Below are 18,309 nucleotides of genomic sequence, written 5' to 3'. Positions count from 1 at the left end.
AAACTGGTGGTATAAAATCTATTAATTTTAAAGTAACGCGAACTATTCTTATTATTCTTATATATATATATATATATATATATATATATATATATATATATATATATATATATACTTCAGAATAGTTTTTATTTAACAATCAGTTGTTATGGAAACGTGAGATTGTAGGTTTACAAAATATTACTGGCAGTAATATTCTATAAGTTATCCCATCTAAACAAGAATTGCTCGATATGCAAGATAGAGCAAATAAATTAAATTATAATTCAATGAATTTAAAAAAAAACTCTCATTGAAATGAAATGAAGTGGTTGAGTTTCATATCAAAGAATTTTTATTATTCTAAGCAAGACACAGAATGCTTTAGAAAATTAATCTCCTTAACCTATAGGGTTTCGATGTCTACCATCTCATCAGAGGAGAGAAAATATTAGCAAATACTTATAAAGGTATGCACCCTATTTGCTAAAGACTTTAGACTTTGATATGAAACTCAACCACTTCATTTCATTTCAATGAGAATTTTTTGAAATTCATTGAATTACAATTTAATATATATATATATATATATATATATATATATATATGATTGTTGAGCTGGATTAAATCCGACGATATGAAATAAAATGGAGGTGGAAGGACCTGGATACTCAACGTTTCGCCCGATTTATGCGGGCTTCTTCAAGAGGGATGGTCATTGACGAGAGAGTCGGAGGATTGGGGCTATATATAATGATGGGGGAGAGCAGCGTGTTTTCCTTATGTAAATTAGATGTCATATATACATGTATATACATTTTATGAGAGAAGAACTAATTATAGTAAACTAGTGTAGTGGATTACGTCTAAAACACATACATAACAGATCCACACGACGTTTAATTGAGTCAGCTATAATCTCCCATTCCAGCAAAATAATTAAGCAAAGAAAAGGTTTTTTCCACGTTGCTCCCTGTCTGTCGAAAATAATTATCAAAGAAAACAACTTAGACACCGGTTAAACGCGAAAAAAAAAAAAAAAAAAAAAAAAAAAAAAAAAAATTCGTAATTTCACTTAATTTTATTTTTATTTTACTTATTTACTGTATTTTATCATTATCTATTTTTAGACTCCATTTTATCACCTCCTATTCTTATTTTCAGATACCATCTTTTAAGTTACTGCGCTATTTTATCCCAATTCAATTATTTCTAATTTAAAAAAAAAAAAAAAAAAAAAAAAAAAAAAAAAAAAAAAAATTCTTTCGTAATCTCGTGTCATTTTATTTATTTAATCTATCACCGCTATATTTCCAAACACAATTTTTAATCTCTACGATATTTTATCTTTTAGACGTAATCCACTACACTAGTTTACTATAATTAGTTCTTCTCTCATAAAATGTATATACATGTATATATGACATCTAATTTACATAAGGAAAACACGCTGCTCTCCCCCATCATTATATATAGCCCCAATCCTCCGACTCTCTCGTCAATGACCATCCCTCTTGAAGAAGCCCGCATAAATCGGGCGAAACGTTGAGTATCCAGGTCCTTCCACCTCCATTTTATTTCATATATATATATATATATATACGTGTGTGTGTGTATTCACATACACATATTATTTCATGCATCCATATAAAATCTTATGAGGAGATTGTAATAGTTTGTCTCGATTTTCAGTATTTGCTCAATACTTAAGGAGAGCTAGGTTGTAAGTTATGAAAATGACAAGCTACACAGAATCGTCATCTAAAATACATGGAATTCATGTTACCTGGTGTTTTTATTTGTATATACACGTGGTGTTTGGTTTAACTAGCTAACCAGAGTCATTTTTATTCAATTAGCCAATGCATTTTAGCCTGACGATTCCCTACAAGGGTGAAATGTGGAAGATTCTGTGTAGTTTAATTGCCATATATTTTCATAACTTATATATATATATATATATATATATACATTTATTTTATATTTATATATTTTTTTTTTTTTTAGAAAATAAAGGAGTAATTTTGTATGTGAGACCCTTTTGTATATAAATAAGTTTTCATTAGGTTTTTACAGTTTTGTATATATATTTTTTCTTTCTCTGTTTCCTTTACATCTCATTACTTCCTTTGTGAGATTATGTTTCCATTTTCTTTCCGCATCTTTTTTTTATACGCTCAATGCGCCTCCCTGACTTTTCACTTCAGTTCCCTTTAAATATATCCTCTTTCTCACTTTGCACCCCCCACCCCACCCCGCCTGTATTTACTCATTTTGGTTTTTCTTATTCATTTATTTTTAGACCATTGTCACCATCGTTTTGTTTTTATTAAACACGCTAGATCAACTTAATAAGCTCAATTTTTTTTCTTCTCTATTTATAATAATCTCATTTATTTATTTTTTTTTTATTGAAATGGATATTTAACATCTGTGACGAAAACTGTCACATTTAAGATTTTATTCTCAAAGATATTACATCGTGAGTCTAAATTAATTCTGAGTTACTAAATTATAATACAGGAAATAAATTTTATATATTATTTATCATGCTGCTTATTTGAATAAGTAAAAACATTAAATAAAAAGTAAATCCAGCCCTCAAGTTTGGGAATAAACAAAGCCATAAAGTGAAAACTAAGAAACGTAGTTTTCAGGATGAGTTATATATATATATTCAGCATTATTTCGTTAGAAGATAATCCAAAATGGCTAATCATCAGACACAAAATACAACTAATACATACAAACATATACACAATTTCTTATTTTACGAATTACAAGCAGTGGACTCACCTCCACTCCTTTATTTTATCAATTAATTTCGTATTTCCTATTTTAACCATTAGATAATTATTTAATTTTTGTGTTTTTATATTTATTTAATAATTTAAATCATTTATTTAGTTTATTGATTTATTTTTTTAATAATTTGATATAAAATCTTCTAAACTTTCGTATATATATGTATATATTGAATTAATAACCTCTCAATTAACCTTACTTTCATATATTTTAATATTTTCACGCAAAGAAAATTATAATTGCAAAAAATATTTCTACTTTTTTTTCTTTTTTAGATTACATGTCTCACGTAATTTTTATGTGTAAGATTCTAATATTTTCCTTCTTTGAATGAATGGCATAATATAATGTTTATATAATCTTGAAAAATAAAAATACATTTTTTTTTTCATTTAAAAGCAGGGACATAGAAAAATAATTAAATTAAAAAATGGTAAATATTATACAAACGTTCACGATAGAAATGTATGGATGCACAGCTGGAGAAAAAAAAGAAGAAAACCAGCACTCCTTCCTCCCTCTAACTACCTGGCATCATTTTCAGACAGCCTTTTGACTTTCTGACATTTTGGGCTTCCATAGAATCACGATTTCGTTAATTTACACTTAAGCGAAGGTAGAATTTTTCGCTTTTGGGGTTTAGTAAGCCATTTTTTTTTTTTTTTTCTTGTACAAACAAGGTGTTTTTTTTTTTTTTTTTTTTTTTTTTTTTTAAATTTAATTTAATATCTTAGGACTTTACTAATTATCTTTGAAATAGGACCAGAAGATTAATATTTATTTTTCGAAGGATTTTTACAATGAATTTATTTAACTTCAAAATTTAGCTGAATATGTCAGCTTCCGAATGTCGCCGTGAAAACATTTTTCATTATAACTTTTTTTTTTTTTTCATGTGTACAAATATTTTTTTTCCTTTTGGAAATTAACTTTAATCTTTCAAATACAATCAGAAAGTAGTCAGAAATCTACAACAAAAATTATGATAAACCGGCTTTCAAAACTATGTCCCCCTATTTTTTCTGCCATTTTTGCCCGTACACACACACACATATATATGTGTGTGTGTGTGTGTGTGCGTGTGCGTGTACACCGCCCGGGAGACTCGACGGTGTTAAGGATTGAATGAGGATCAACAAATGTTTCACCCTCCCATATTTTGTCATTGAAATCGGTAAAATTGCGCATTTTTCAATCTTCACTTAGTCTACAATACATTGTAGTTTACATTGCACTGTAGAAAATCTACTTTTGATTTTATAAAGTTATCTTTTATATAATGGCTTGAATTAGTTTCAAATGCAAATATCAAGTACCATGGTTCAATTGTGCTCTAAATAGAAACATTCATTTCGAACTGTTATATCAAAGAGCCTACTGTTGATTTTATATGCCGGGCTTTTCTGCTTGTGCTGTAATAAAACTTCTCAAATGCACTTGTGATGTTAGGCTGTGTAAGGCGTTAACTTTAATCAAAATCGCCTGTTCCTTCTTTCATCGGATTATTTTGATTATCGATACTTATGAAAGACATTGTGACACAAAACCTATCTAAAAACACTGTCAGGCACATAAAGTACATTTGTGTGAAATTTAAAAAAAAAACGGCTCAGCTGTTCAGGAGTTCATATGGAACAAACTCACACACGCGCAGTTCTGTTTATATAATAATAGAGATATATAAGGCACTTTGTGAGTGTGTGTGTGTTTGTGATTTCGTTTCCTATTAACTCTAAAACAGCTAGGCCAATTTAAAAAAAAGTCACACAAATGTATTTTATGTGTTTGACAGTATTCTTAGATAGGTTTTGTATTAGAATGCCCTCGATAAGTAATGATAATCAAAAGAAATCCGATTAAAGAAGCAGCAGTTCGATTTTGACCAAAGTTAACACTTTTATACAGCCTAACATCACAAGTGCATTTAAGAAGTTTTATCACCGCACAAACAGATATAAAATCCCTATATAAAATTGACAGTAGGTCTTTTGATATGAAAGGGCATATTCGAAATGAATATTTCTGTTTAGAGCACAGTTGAACCATTTTAAACTTGAATTCAAGCCATTGTATAAAAATAAAATTTATAAAGCTCATTATGTCTAGCTGTCTCCATTTTTGCAAAATGCATCTCCTCTAAGACACAAGGGTACAGAGCAACGTGAGCCAGGTCAAGTTATTGCATTTTTTGTGCACCATTCTTTTATGGGTTTTTAGTCGGTAAAAATAGTTGCTAAGAGGTCAAAATTGAAAAAAATTGGAACTTGGTAGGCATAAGCAACTGAACCTGTTATTTGTACACATGCATAAATCTATACATTTAAGTCAGTACATTTTTAACTATTTCTTATCCATCTGATGATAGCTCAAATGGTAACAACTAAGAATGGAACATTGTTTTGTTTTCCATTTTAGCTGATGCCATCCAAGTTATTTTTTTCTTTTTAATTTATTCTATTTTTCTTTTATTTTTGCTTTTGAAATCACTACTGCATATTGGGTACAATGCAATATATAATAATCGATAGAGAATTAACTCTATAATAATAAATACCAAATCTGCATAAATTAAAATATATTTAAACATATTTTCCAACCGGACACCCAATTAGTAATTTTATAAAATTAACAGTAGGTTCTCTTCAGTGCAATGTAAACTACAGTGTATTGTATAGTAAGTCACTGTGTGGAGGCATGTAAAACTTTCTCTAGGTTTAGTTTAAATAAGCTCTGTTTAGTATTCGTTTTTTTTTTTTTTGGTATGGCGGGGGTTGTCATTTAATTTTGATTTTTAGATTTTAATTTCTTTCTATTGTGATTTTAGTTTAGTTTGTTCGGATATTCCTAATGTTTATAATTTGATAATTATAGGTAAATAGCTAATTATTAATTATATGACTAATTTTAACATTCCAGATACTGCAATTTCCTTGTGAGGTTGAAGTTAGAATTTCTTGGGCTGTTCTCGGTCCACACTCCTATATCTATGTAGGAGTGTAAACCAATAACACTCCAGGATAATGTTTTCATTCGTATCATACGGTATTGATTTAACGCATTTGTTGATGAAAAGGAGTGAGATTTATGAATAAACATTAGGTATTTCTTAGTGTTCCTATTTATTTGTCTCCCCACGAGGGCAGAGTTAGACATAGGATCAGTTTTTAGTGTGGGGAAAATCCAGTCCCCCAAAAGGAGGTACTTTAAATAGGCACAACAATAAAAATCGTCTCAGTCATAAAGGATTTCTCCTCCACTGACCGAGAGCAGAAGAGGTGAAGTGTAGCATCAGAACAGATACTACACTGTGATCCTCGGTATTTCTTAGTGCTGTTAGTCTCATAGTAAAGTAAGGTTGATATTGTTCAATGTCTTATATTAGAGATGAGGGGAATTTTGTGTGTGTGTGTGTGTGTGTAGTTTAATGTGTCGGCTCTGATTTATGTGTGGAGGTATAAACATACATGCGTGCGTGTGTTTTGCATTTCGATTGTTTGTGTGTTGATATTAAGCTCTGTTCAATTTGGAAGTGAATTTTGTTATGAAATTTTTTGTCTGTGTAAATAAGTAAAAGTAATTTTCGGTTTAGAAGATTATAATTATTTTGAAGTTATTTCCACTGCATGTATGTAATGTTTTGAAACACAAAGGTGTTTGTTTTCTGCAAATTTTATGTTACCCTTATGTAAGGCCACTCTATTACTGAGGTTTTTGGTGGTGCCTATATAAGATTTGTTGCATGCTGTGCATCTTAGTGCATACACTACATTTCTGGAGGTGCAGTTTAGGTCCTTTTTTATTTGGAATGTTTGTGTTGGGTTTTTGAATGTGTATGTGTTTCCCTCTATTATTATGTCACAAACTCCACATCGTTGTTACATTTTGTAACCCCTATTGTAGTGAGTTGATTGAGTTTGGAAGAAGTTAGGATGCGTTTTAAGTTTTTGGGTTGGCGTTTGCTTTTTTATTATTTTTGTTGTTTTAAGTATGTCGTTTAGTTTATCGTTCTGACTGAGAAGGATAAGGTTTTTTGTTATCTTTGTAAATAGTTCTGGGTTGGTTGTATTGTGTAGAGACGTATGCTAGAATTTGTTCTTTGTTGTGTTTTGGGGGATTTCTTAGTTGGTCTACTGGCATTTTTCTGCCAGTTTGATACCTTTTATATATTAGTTGTGGTGGGTATCCTCTTTTCCTCAGGGTTCTTTGCAGTTCATTTAGTTGGGTCGATCAGAGATGTTTGTCTGTGACTATGGTGCAAATTCTGAATACTAGGGAGTAGGGTTAGGGGGGTGCCTTTTGCAGTGGGGTTATTGTTGGGTGTCTGTGGGTTTGTAGTAAATGTCTGATTATGTTATTTTTAATTTTTACTAGAATGTCTAGAAATGTAATTCTGTGGGGCTTTGTTCTAGTGTGAAGTTGATTTTAGGGTGTAAATTTTGGAGTATAGTATGGAAGTCTAAGAGTATCTTGATATTGTGTCCATATCTCTATCCTTTCATAAAGAGTCTCTTCCTGGTAGGTTAGTGTAAGGGTGGCGTATGTTGGTGCCATTTTTGTTCTCATTGCTGTGCCTAGTATTTGGATGTAGTTGTCATTGGTATATTTGAACGAGTTGTTGCTGTTGAGGATTATATCTATGCTGTCAATCGTGAATTGTTTGGTGAATCTAGGATGTAATGTTTGTGTATGTTTATCGATTCAGTATACTGAGATATCTCCTCTCCTTTCAATATTCTCTCTGCCTCCCTCGTCTAAATCTCCCCTCTCTCTCTCTCTCTCTCTCATGTACAAAATCCCTCTCTCTCTCTTGTCAAAATTCCTACTCTCTCTCTTTCATCTAAATTCCCCCTCTCCTCTGTCTCGTCTAAATCCCCTACTCTCTCTCTCTCTCGTTTAAATCTCTCCTCTCTCTCTCCAGTCTAAATCTCCCCTCTCCCTCCCTCCAGTCTAAATCTCCCCTCTCCCTCCCTCCAGTCTAAATCTCTCCTCTCCCTCCCTCCAGTCTAAATCTCTCCTCTCCCTCCCTCCAGTCTAAATCTCTCCTCTCCCTCCCTCCAGTCTAAATCTCTCCTCTCCCTCTCTCAAGTCTAAATCTCTCCTCTCCCTCTCTCAAGTCTAAATCTCTCCTCTCCCTCTCTCAAGTCTAAATCTCTCCTCTCCCTCTCTCAAGTCTAAATCTCTCCTCTCCCTCTCTCAAGTCTAAATCTCTCCTCTCCCTCTCTCAAGTCTAAATCTCTCCTCTCCCTCTCTCGTCTAAATCTCTCCTCTCCCTCTCTCAAGTCTAAATCTCTCCTCTCCCTCTCTCAAGTCTAAATCTCTCCTCTCCCTCTCTACAGTCTAAATCTCTCCTCTCCCTCTCTACAGTCTAAATCTCTCCTCTCCCTCTCTCCAGTCTAAATCTCTCCTCTCCCTCTCTCCAGTCTAAATCTCTCCTCTCCCTCTCTCCAGTCTAAATCTCTCCTCTCCCTCTCTCCAGTCTAAATCTCTCCTCTCCCTCTCTCCAGTCTAAATCTCTCCTCTCCCTCTCTCCAGTCTAAATCTCTCCTCTCCCTCTCTCCAGTCTAAATATCTCCTCTCCCTCTCTCAAGTCTAAATCTCTCCTCTCCCTCTCTCTCTCCAGTCTAAATCTTTCCTCTCTCTCTCCAGTCTAAGTGTCTCCTCTCTCTCTCCAGTCTAAATCTCTCCTCTCTCTCTCCAGTCTAAATCTCTCCTCTCTCTCTCTCTCTCTCTCCAGTCTAAATCTCTCCTCTCTCTCTCTCTCCAGTCTAAATCTCTCCTCTCTCTCTCTCTCTCTCTCTCTCCAGTCTAAATCTCTCCTCTCTCTCCAGTCTAAATCTCTCTCTCTCTCTCTCCAGTCTAAACTTCTCCTCTCTCTCTCTCTCCAGTCTAAACTTCTCCTCTCTCTCTCTCTCTCTCCAGTCTAAACTTCTCCTCTCTCTCTCTCTCTCTCTCTCCAGTCTAAATCTCTCCTCTCTCTTTCTCTCCAGTCTAAATCTCTCCTCTCTCTTTCTCTCCAGTCTAAATCTCTCCTCTCTCTCTCTCTCTCCCGTCTAAATCTCTCCTCTCTCTCTCTCTCTCCCGTCTAAATCTCTCCTCTCTCTCTCTCTCCAGTCTAAATCTCTCCTCTCTCTCTCTCTCCAGTCTAAATCTCTCCTCTCTCTCTCCAGTCTAAATCTCTCCTCTCTCTCTCTCCAGTCTAAATCTCTCCTCTCTCTATCTCCAGTCTAAATCTCTCCTCTCTCTCTCTCCAGTCTAAATCTATCCTCTCTCTCTCTCCAGTCTAAATCTATCCTCTCTCTTTCCAGTCTAAATCTCTCCTCTCTCTCGTCAAAATCTCTCTCCTCTCTCTCTCTCGTCTAAATCTCTCTCCTCTCGCTCTCTCGTCTAAATCTCTCTCCTCTCGCTCTCTCGTCTAAATCTCTCTCCTCTCGCTCTCTCGTCTAAATCTTTCTCCTCTCTCTCTCTCTCTCGTCTAAATCTCTCTCCTCTCTCTCTCTCTCGTCTAAATCTCTCTCCTCTCTCTCTCTCTCGTCTAAATCTCTCTCCTCTCTCTCTCTCTCGTCTAAATCTCTCTCCTCTCTCTCTCTCTCGTCTTAATCTCTCTCCTCTCTCTCTCTCGTCTAAATCCCTCCTCTCTCTCTCGTCTATATCCCCTCTCTCTCGTCTATATCCCCTCTCTCTCGTCTATATCCCCTCTCTCTCGTCTATATCCCCTCTCTCTCGTCTATATCCCCTCTCTCTCGTCTATATCCCGTCTTTCATCTATATCCCCTCTCTTACGTCTATATCCCCCTCTCTTCTATATCCACCATCTCTGTCTCTTTTATATCCCCCCCTCTCTATCTCTTCTATATGCCTCCTCTCTCTCTTCTATATCCCCCTTCTCTGTCTCTTCTATATCCCCTCTCTTATATCTATACTCCTCCTCTTTGTCTCTCTTCTATGACCCGTCTCTGTTTCTCTTCTATGCCCCTCTCTCTCTCTCTCTTCTATGCCCCTCTCTCCCTCTCTCTTCTATGCCCCTCTCTCTCTCTTCTATGCCCCTCTCTCTCTCTTCTATGCCCCTCTCTCTCTCTCTCTCTTCTATGCCCCTCTCTCTCTCTCTTCTATGCCCCTCTCTCTCTCTTTCTCTTCTATGCCCCTCTCTCTCTCTCTCTCTTCTATGCCCCTCTCTCTCTCTCTCTTCTATGCCCCTCTCTCTCTCTCTTCTATGCCTCCTCTCTCTCTCTTCTATGCCTCCTCTCTCTCTCTTCTATGCCTCCTCTCTCTCTCTTCTATGCCTCCTCTCTCTCTCTTCTATGCCTCCTCTCTCTCTCTTCTATGCCTCCTCTCTCTCTCTTCTATGCCCCTCTTTCTCTCTCTTCTATGCCCCCCTCTCTCTCTCTTCTATGCCCCCCTCTCTCTCTCTTCTATGCCCCCCTCTCTCTCTCTTCTATGCCCCCCTCTCTCTCTTCTATGCCCCCCTCTCTCTCTCTCTTCTATGCCCCTCTCTCTCTCTCTTCTATGCCCCCCCTCTCTCTCTCTTCTATGCCCCCCTCTCTCTCTCTTCTATGCCTCTCTCTCTCTTCTATGCCCCCTCTCTCTCTCTCTTCTATGCCCCCCCCCTCTCTCTCTCTCTCTTCTATGCCCCCCTCTCTCTCTCTTCTATGCCCCCCTCTTTCTCTCTCTTCTATGCCCCCCTCTCTCTCTCTCTTCTATGCCCCCCTCTCTCTCTTCTATGCCCCCCTCTCTCTCTTCTATGCCCCCTCTCTCTCTTCTATGCCCCCCTCTCTCTCTTCTATGCCCCCTCTCTCTCTTCTATGCCCCCCTCTCTCTCTCTCTTCTATGCCCCCCTCTCTCTCTCTCTCTCTCTTCTATGCCCCCCTCTCTCTCTCTCTCTTCTATGCCCCCCTCTCTCTCTCTCTTCTATGCCCCCTCTCTCTCTCTCTTCTATGCCCCCTCTCTCTCTCTTCTATGCCCCCCTCTCTCTCTCTTCTATGCCCCCCTCTCTCTCTCTCTCTCTCTTCTATGCCCCCCTCTCTCTCTCTCTCTTCTATGCCCCCCTCTCTCTCTCTCTCTCTTCTATGCCCCCCTCTCTCTCTCTCTCTCTCTCTCTTCTATGGCCCCCTCTCTCTCTCTCTCTCTTCTATGGCCCCCTCTCCCTCTCTCTCTCTTCTATGCCCCTCCCTCTCTCTCTCTTCTATGCCCCTCTCTCTCTCTCTCTTCTATGCCTCTCTCTCTCTCTCTCTTCTATGCCTCTCTCTCTCTTCTATGCCCCTCTCTCTCTCTCTCTTCTATGCCCCTCTCTCTCTCTCTTCTATGCCCCTCTCTCTCTCTCTCTCTTCTATGCCCCCCCTCTCTCTCTCTCTCTCTTCTATGCCCCCTCTCTCTCTTCTATGCCCTCTCACTCTCTCTTCTATGCCCCCTCTCTCTCTCTCTTCTATGCCCCCTCTCTCTCTCTCTTCTATGCACCCTCTCTCTCTCTTCTATGCCCCCTCTCTCTCTCTCTTCTATGCCCCCTCTCTCTCTCTTCTATGTCCCCCCTCTCTCTCTCTCTTCTATGCCCCCTCTCTCTCTTCTATGCCCCCTCTCTCTCTTCTATGCCCCCTCTCTCTCTCTCTTCTATATCCCTCGATCTTTCTAATATATCCCCCTTGTTTTTCACTTTTTTATATCCTCTCTTTCTTATATATCCACTGTCTTTACTATATCCTCTCCCTTCTATACCCCCCTCTCTCACTTGTCTATATACCCGTCTCTTACTCGTCTTTATCCCCCCCTCTCTCACTCTTCTATATCTCCCTCTTTCTCACTCTTCTATATTTCCCCCTCTCTTCTATATCCCCCTCTCTTTCCTTCTCTTCTATATCCCCCTCTCTTTCCTTCTCTTCTATATCCCCCTCTCTCTTTCTTATCCGTGTTTTTTTTTTTTTTTTTTTTTCTAGAATAAGACAAAAACCGAACTGGTTTTCTTCAAAGACTTTATATTCCAACTGAATCTCTCCACCCCTAACAACGTCTAACCCGACACTCCCCTGAGAACTGTGCTCCTTTCTAGGGTAACTTAACCCCCACCCAACCCACAGCTTTGCATTTCTATAGCTTCAACGCATCCTGCCCTCTCCCCTTATTTAACACATGTCAATGCCATTAAACACATCAATCCACCAAGTTTTGAGTTTCTAAAATTGTCTGTTTTTGATGTTTGGCTCCAACCACTGATAAAAACCACCCTCGGCTTGACATTTCTAAGTACAGCTGTTTGCAAGGCTCAGAGGGGGAAAGGGGAGAAAACTCTGCGATGCTTATTAAAAAATGTTCTGAAAAGAACAAAGATTGTTAGGGGAAAAAATATAGCAAAAAATATAAAAAGTTATCGAGATCTTTATTTAAGGATTCATTTGAAAAGACAGCAACTGTACTCGAACTTTATACAAATGTACTTTTATTTTATTAATAGGCTGCGACAATGCGTCTCAAAAAGAAACTCTGTCCGTCACGGTGATTGATTGTGTGAATGCATCTTTGTGGCGTGGTTCCTGGCTTTGGTAGAGGCCATTTTGGAGCGTCTTTGAATAAAGCCAAGAACCACAACACACACACACACACACACACACACACACACACATATATATATATAATTATTTACTATAATAATTATTAAATACCTACAGACACTCGTGGTTCATCCTTTTGGGAATCATCAGTTCAGGGTGTTACGATTAACACCGATTGATAGATTCGAACCCAGCAACAGAAGCCATCTCTTGCAAGTCTGAATAGTTTCTGCTGCCTGTTTCCTCGCTTTTTCATACAGGTTTATTACTTTCACATGTTTATGTTTCTTATTGGGGGGATATTTTCATCGGCTGCTTTAAACTTTCATGTTAAAAGTTGTTATATTGAGGAGGCAAGTGAATTTCAATAAATCAGAAGGAAAGCGTGAGCAGTAGATACCATTTGCATTTTAACGTTTGTAGGAATCTCTTTGCAATTCAAACATCTTGTCTTAAAAAAAATCTGATAAGTTTTTGAATCGACGCCCTCGGCTGAATCATCCTCTCTTTTCCCGTCCCTACAAAAAAATATAATAAAAACGATGAGTTTTAACTTTTTCTTAGGTGATTACTTGGGAACATCTTGAAAAAATTTGGCAAAAAAAAAAAATGTATTTCTAATGACCTATTTCGTGACGTTTGCGAATCCCTTGATGCACATTATCAGCGTTCCCAGGACAATAATTGTCATCAATTTGAATATTTGCGGACATAATTCTTCAATCATATTTGTCTTTTGTATTCAAAGCCATTCCATTTCACTCTATGTTCATAAAGGTTTTATCGCCATTCGACGTGTGAGTACATTTTTGAGACACTCTATATGTTAAAGTTTAGAATGAAGGGTCAGTTTCATATATACATTTAAGATCAAATGGTCTGGAAATGGGGGATCATTTTAACTATTTAGGGTAGGTAACTAAATTTCTTTACCATTAATCTAAATCTGAGTGACAAGGTCATAAAACCACACATAATCTCCTAAAAAGGTAGACCCCACCACCCACCCTCCCAAAACGGACAGGATTGAATCCTGCACTAAAGGATTACTATAAGCCTATGTCTTGATTAGAAGAGATGTTCACTAAGCTCAACAAAGGAAGAAATATTTTCAAATATCGGGTGGACTGATTAAATTTTCCAAAACGTTGAAGCATTTCTCCTTTAAGCAATCTTTGAACAGCTTTGTAAGAATAGGAGTTAGTTCCAGTTGGAGCACTGTGATTTAAATGTTGTCAGGGCCAGTTGTTTTGCAACATCCCAGACAGATATATAGATGTAGTTTAGAATATTTTCAATCTTTGGGGTAAATTTAAGAGGTAGGCAACCCTGACTGCAAAGGTTAGAGTTCAATGCAAAGTTCTTAAAGAGTTTGGTTTTGTCAGATGCTGATGAAATCATTTCAGATCCATTGATCATGCACCTTTTCAGAACCCTGTTTGTTAATTGTGGGAGCCAAGCTTCTATTCAATACTGGGTACATGAGTAGATTTGTTAACAATCCGTGTTAGAACATAAGCAATAGAGAAACCATGACAAAACCTCCCTTCAGCAACAGTTTTATTTGAGTGGACTAGGCATTCAAAGTAGTGAACATTGAAATATCCAGATGTGGATGTTGGTCGAAGGATGAGCAGACAGGATATGATCAATTTTTACAGAGCTACTGCCAAAGATAGTAACTCCATAATTTTTTAGAGGACAGAGGGCAATTATGAATATGATACTGTAGTGCTACTTTGAAGCACATATAGATTAATTTAGGGTCTTCTTTAGAGATGTTCCTGCCACATGAAAAGCCAGCTCTAATGTCGGCACATATTCCATAATGATCTTAGAGGTCGGGTTGAATGTCATGTTCAAATAATCTTTAATTATGAAATCATTTATAGAAACAAACAAACCAATACCAGTTTTGCACAAGAGCAGTAGATTGGGTTGGTGTTCTGTGATTGGCTTTCAATTTCTGGAAGGTTGGAGCATAAATATCTGATGTTGGAGAAGGAAACCTGGTTTATGTTGTAAGTTGGGGTTCTGGGTTTTGCGTTTATGCTGTGTATTAAGACTTGTCATGTTGAGATTGGAAAATTAGTGAAAGAGGTCAGCAATGTTAAGAACAGGGCAGCAAGTAAATATGAGCAAAGAAGAGAAATTTCCTTTAAAGATCATTTGACAAAGAAAAATCATATCACTTCCCACTAATACGGCATCAAGAAGCCCCACTGGAAACTATTCACCAAATGGCAATACAATATTATGCACCTGCTGATAGAACAGCCTTTTCGAAGGTTACTCCAAGGTAACCCAGGTAAAACATTTACCTACAGCAGCCTTATTAGTGACATGCCAATAAGAATAGAAAGAGAATTAGTCAAGTCATTTCCAGCTACTACTCTCACAAAACTGCGGACCTAGTAGACACGATTTTCTTGTCCTTTGTTGAAAACATCACTCATGGAGAGTGGGGAACAAAGTAGAAGCAAGAATTCCGGGACTGCCAAAAATCTAATATATAAATGGCTACATATCTGTCTGTCTGTCTCCATATTTTCAAACTCTATCTCCTCCGAAACTAAAAGTCACAGAGTGGCACTAGGAGCCTCAGATGATTGGAATTTTTACAGACCATTCTTTTATTCGTTTTTAGTCGGTTAAAATAGTTTTTAAGGGGCCAAAATTGAAAAAAAAACGTTATACATTTCGTAAATTTATCTTAGTTTATTTATTTTTAATCCATATGCATGTCACGTTGGTACAGTGGAACGTCACCAGCTTTGAATGCTACCGTTTGTTTTGATTCTGGCTGATGGCACCCAAATACTTTCTTTTTTTTTTTACTTTTGAAATCACGAGTATGATAATATATATGGAATCTGGGCAAATTAAAATATCATATGTAAGCGTATTTTACGCCTGGGCGAAGCCGGGCGATCTTCCACCTCTTCCCTGCTAGTTCTCCATTAGTTTGGTTTCACACACAAAAAAAACAGCTTAGTATTGTAGTTAAAACCGACTAATCAAAAACAGTGATCAAAAGTCACATTTTAGAAGAGAAATTAAATCAAAACACGAGAGAAAAAAGAAAAAAGAAAAAGAAAGTAAATAGAATAAAATGTCGATTTTTAAAGGGTTTTTTTTTTACCATTTGCTTCCATATTTTCTTAGTAGTTAAATCAAAGGGGAGATTACTTAGTATTACTAAATTTTGCTTTTCTTTCTTTCCCTCCCATTCAAAGTTCTTTTTTAAAATAGTTTTTAGCTTGATATAAAGTATTCTGCAAAGAAAACAAGGTAAATTTGTAGATTGACGTCTTCTGCTGAATCCCCCCCCCTTAAAAAAAATGAGATTCTACTTTTTTAGGCGATTACGTGTGAACACCCTGAAAAAATAGGTGGAAAAAAAAATAACAAAACAAAATTATTTAGAATTTATAGTGGGGATCAGTTTCATATATGGATTTTATCATAAAATGTTTCACTTTTTTCAGGGAATTTTAGCTTTTGGAGCAGTTAACCAAATTTATTATCACCAACCCTAAGTCTGATTGGCAAGGTCATAAACCCATGTGTAATAAAGTAGGCCAATGTGCCACCATAAAAAAATAAATAAACATAAACACACAAGATTTATCTTCCATAATCCCCTCCCCTCCAAAAACAAAAATACATTATCCTAAAATAATGTTTTGCTATATAAAAATGAGTTTATTCTCACTAGTGAGAGTGACTTAGGCCTGGACTGAAATTATTTTTAACTTACTGACATTTTCTTAAAAATTTTTAAGTTTTTTTTTTTTTATCAAGCTTCAGATGCGTTATTTAACATAAAACGCTACATTTTTGCTAATGGTGTACCAGTGTCATAGCACGATGTTAAAATTCCTGAATGTCTGTCAACGCTATTCATCGTCTAGAGATTCCATAAGATTTTGTAAACACTTCATTACGTAATGTCTTATAAAAAAAAAAATACTCACAAACATGCTAAAAAAATATCTAACAGTATCCTATATATAGCCACCATTCGCCTGTGCATGCAATATTGTTGCGACATATGGGCCTGTGTATCAACCACTAGTCTCTCTCTATTGGACAGGGTTCAAAAAAAGTTTCCAATCTCTGTTAGAGGCACCTGTGGATTCCATGAACAAAGCTTCTTTCTTAGAACTGCACGCCTGTGGAACTCTGTTCCGTCTGCCTGCTTCCCACCTGACTACAACTTGGATGTGTTCAAGTCCAACGTTAACAAATTCCTAATGAACTGCCCCCTTAAGTAAACACTTCATCAAATCTAACGTAATGTACTTGCAATAACCCTTATCCCTGAGTGGCTTCCGGGCCTTGATAAGTGGTGACCACTGTGTAAAAAAAAAACAAAAAAAACCTCAGGTGATTAGCAATAAACTAACTGTTGTGGTGTGTCCACCATACGGATAACAATGAAGTCTTTCACTTATTATAAAGACCAGGGCAATATGTCTCTTGGCGGTTATACATAAGTCATGCACACTTGGCAGTCGGACTGACGTATACCCACACTCTTTATCTGTTGTATTTGCTTTTCTGTTCAATATATTTTTGTTTACCAAGTAGTCTTTTTTCCAGACCCTTATGGGATCACAGCACTAACTTTTTTATGCCCATGCAAGAAGGAGTATTGTTATCACATATGGGCTGGTGCATCTACCACTAGCCTCTTCCTCTTGGATAGGGTCCAAGAAAGAGTTTTCAATCTAATAGGTCCTACTTTGTCAACTAAGCCCCAACACCTGTCCCATCACTGCAATGTTGCATCTCTGTGCCTGTTTTACAAATATTTTAATGGAATGTGCTCTGATAAATTCGTTACACTTGTGCTCCTTTCATGGACATATCAGCAACAAACCTGTTTAGTAACAAAATCTCACCCCTTCACTATTGAGGTCTCTAAATACCAGAAAGCTTTCTACTCAAATAGCTTCTTCCCTCAAACAGCTAGACTTTGGAATTCCCTTCCTGTTACCTGCTTCACCGATTGTACTGATATGCAGAAGTTTAAATGTAATGTAAACCAACATCTTGTTAATCTTTACTAAGCCTGGTCCTAAATATTAACCCCTTACGTCCAAGTGGCAATATGCCATGTTAGGGGTGAAGGTGAGAAAAAAAAAAATGATACAGTTTGGGAAGGTAGACCTCCTAGGAGTGAACTTAACCATACCTCAGCATGACGGTAAATATTTTGTTTTTAAATTGTCTATATATTTACATGACTTATTCTTTGAAAATCATTCCAAATACTCATCATTGTTTATGCGTTACCTTGAACCAATGCAACACGTTGTACACTGGGTTACATGTTACCAGCAACAAGGAGTAATGCATGAGCGTTTATTATCAGATACTTAAAGTGGGATTGGTTGTAAGGATTTAAGAAAGACTATTTGTCTTTCATCATGAACTTCATAAACATGACTTTAGCCAAACTTGTATCTTCATCAAAACAGTTGGTCTTCAAAGGTAGGAAGGGAGAAAACAATATAACACAGAAAGCAAGAAAAAAAAAAAAAAAACGTGATTGGTGTAAATTATGACAAAGACGCCTTGTTCATTTTTTTTTTTTTTTTTTTTTTTTTTTAGTATTTAACAGAATAAATGCGAAATTTGGGGTCATTTCTTACACTGATGGTAAAATAATAAAAAAAAAAACTATTTAAAGGTAATTCAACTTTACACAATAGACATAACATTTTTATATACTGCATATGTATATGTGATATCAGTTAAAACGGTGACTAATTTTCATATTGGTTTTAAAAAGAACATTTTATTAATTAGCTAGACTTTGGAATTCCCTTCCTTTAACCTCCTTCTCTATTTTACTAGTTAAAAGCACATCCAATAACAAAAAAAAAAACATTGAATAAAAATAGCACTAGTTGCCCATTACTATAAGCTCCAAGAAAGCAGTTGCTCATAATTAAGTGTAAAATAGCATGACAGGCCAGTA

General features: G+C 36.5%; 1 protein-coding gene across 1 annotated transcript in view; it reads left to right on the top strand.

The window, feature by feature from the left end:
• Positions 1 to 18,309, top strand: part of LOC145239790 (uncharacterized) — a 193,168-nt gene that overhangs the window by 120,909 nt on the left and 53,950 nt on the right. The gene's annotated exons all lie outside the window — the stretch shown is intronic.

This window comes from Euprymna scolopes, chromosome 19 (assembly GCF_053919585.1).
Source record: "Euprymna scolopes isolate OS-2025 chromosome 19, ASM5391958v1, whole genome shotgun sequence".
Lineage (NCBI taxonomy): Eukaryota > Metazoa > Mollusca > Cephalopoda > Sepiida > Sepiolidae > Euprymna > Euprymna scolopes.
Note: the sequence above shows the minus strand (reverse complement) of the source record. Positions and strands in the feature narration are given on the sequence as shown.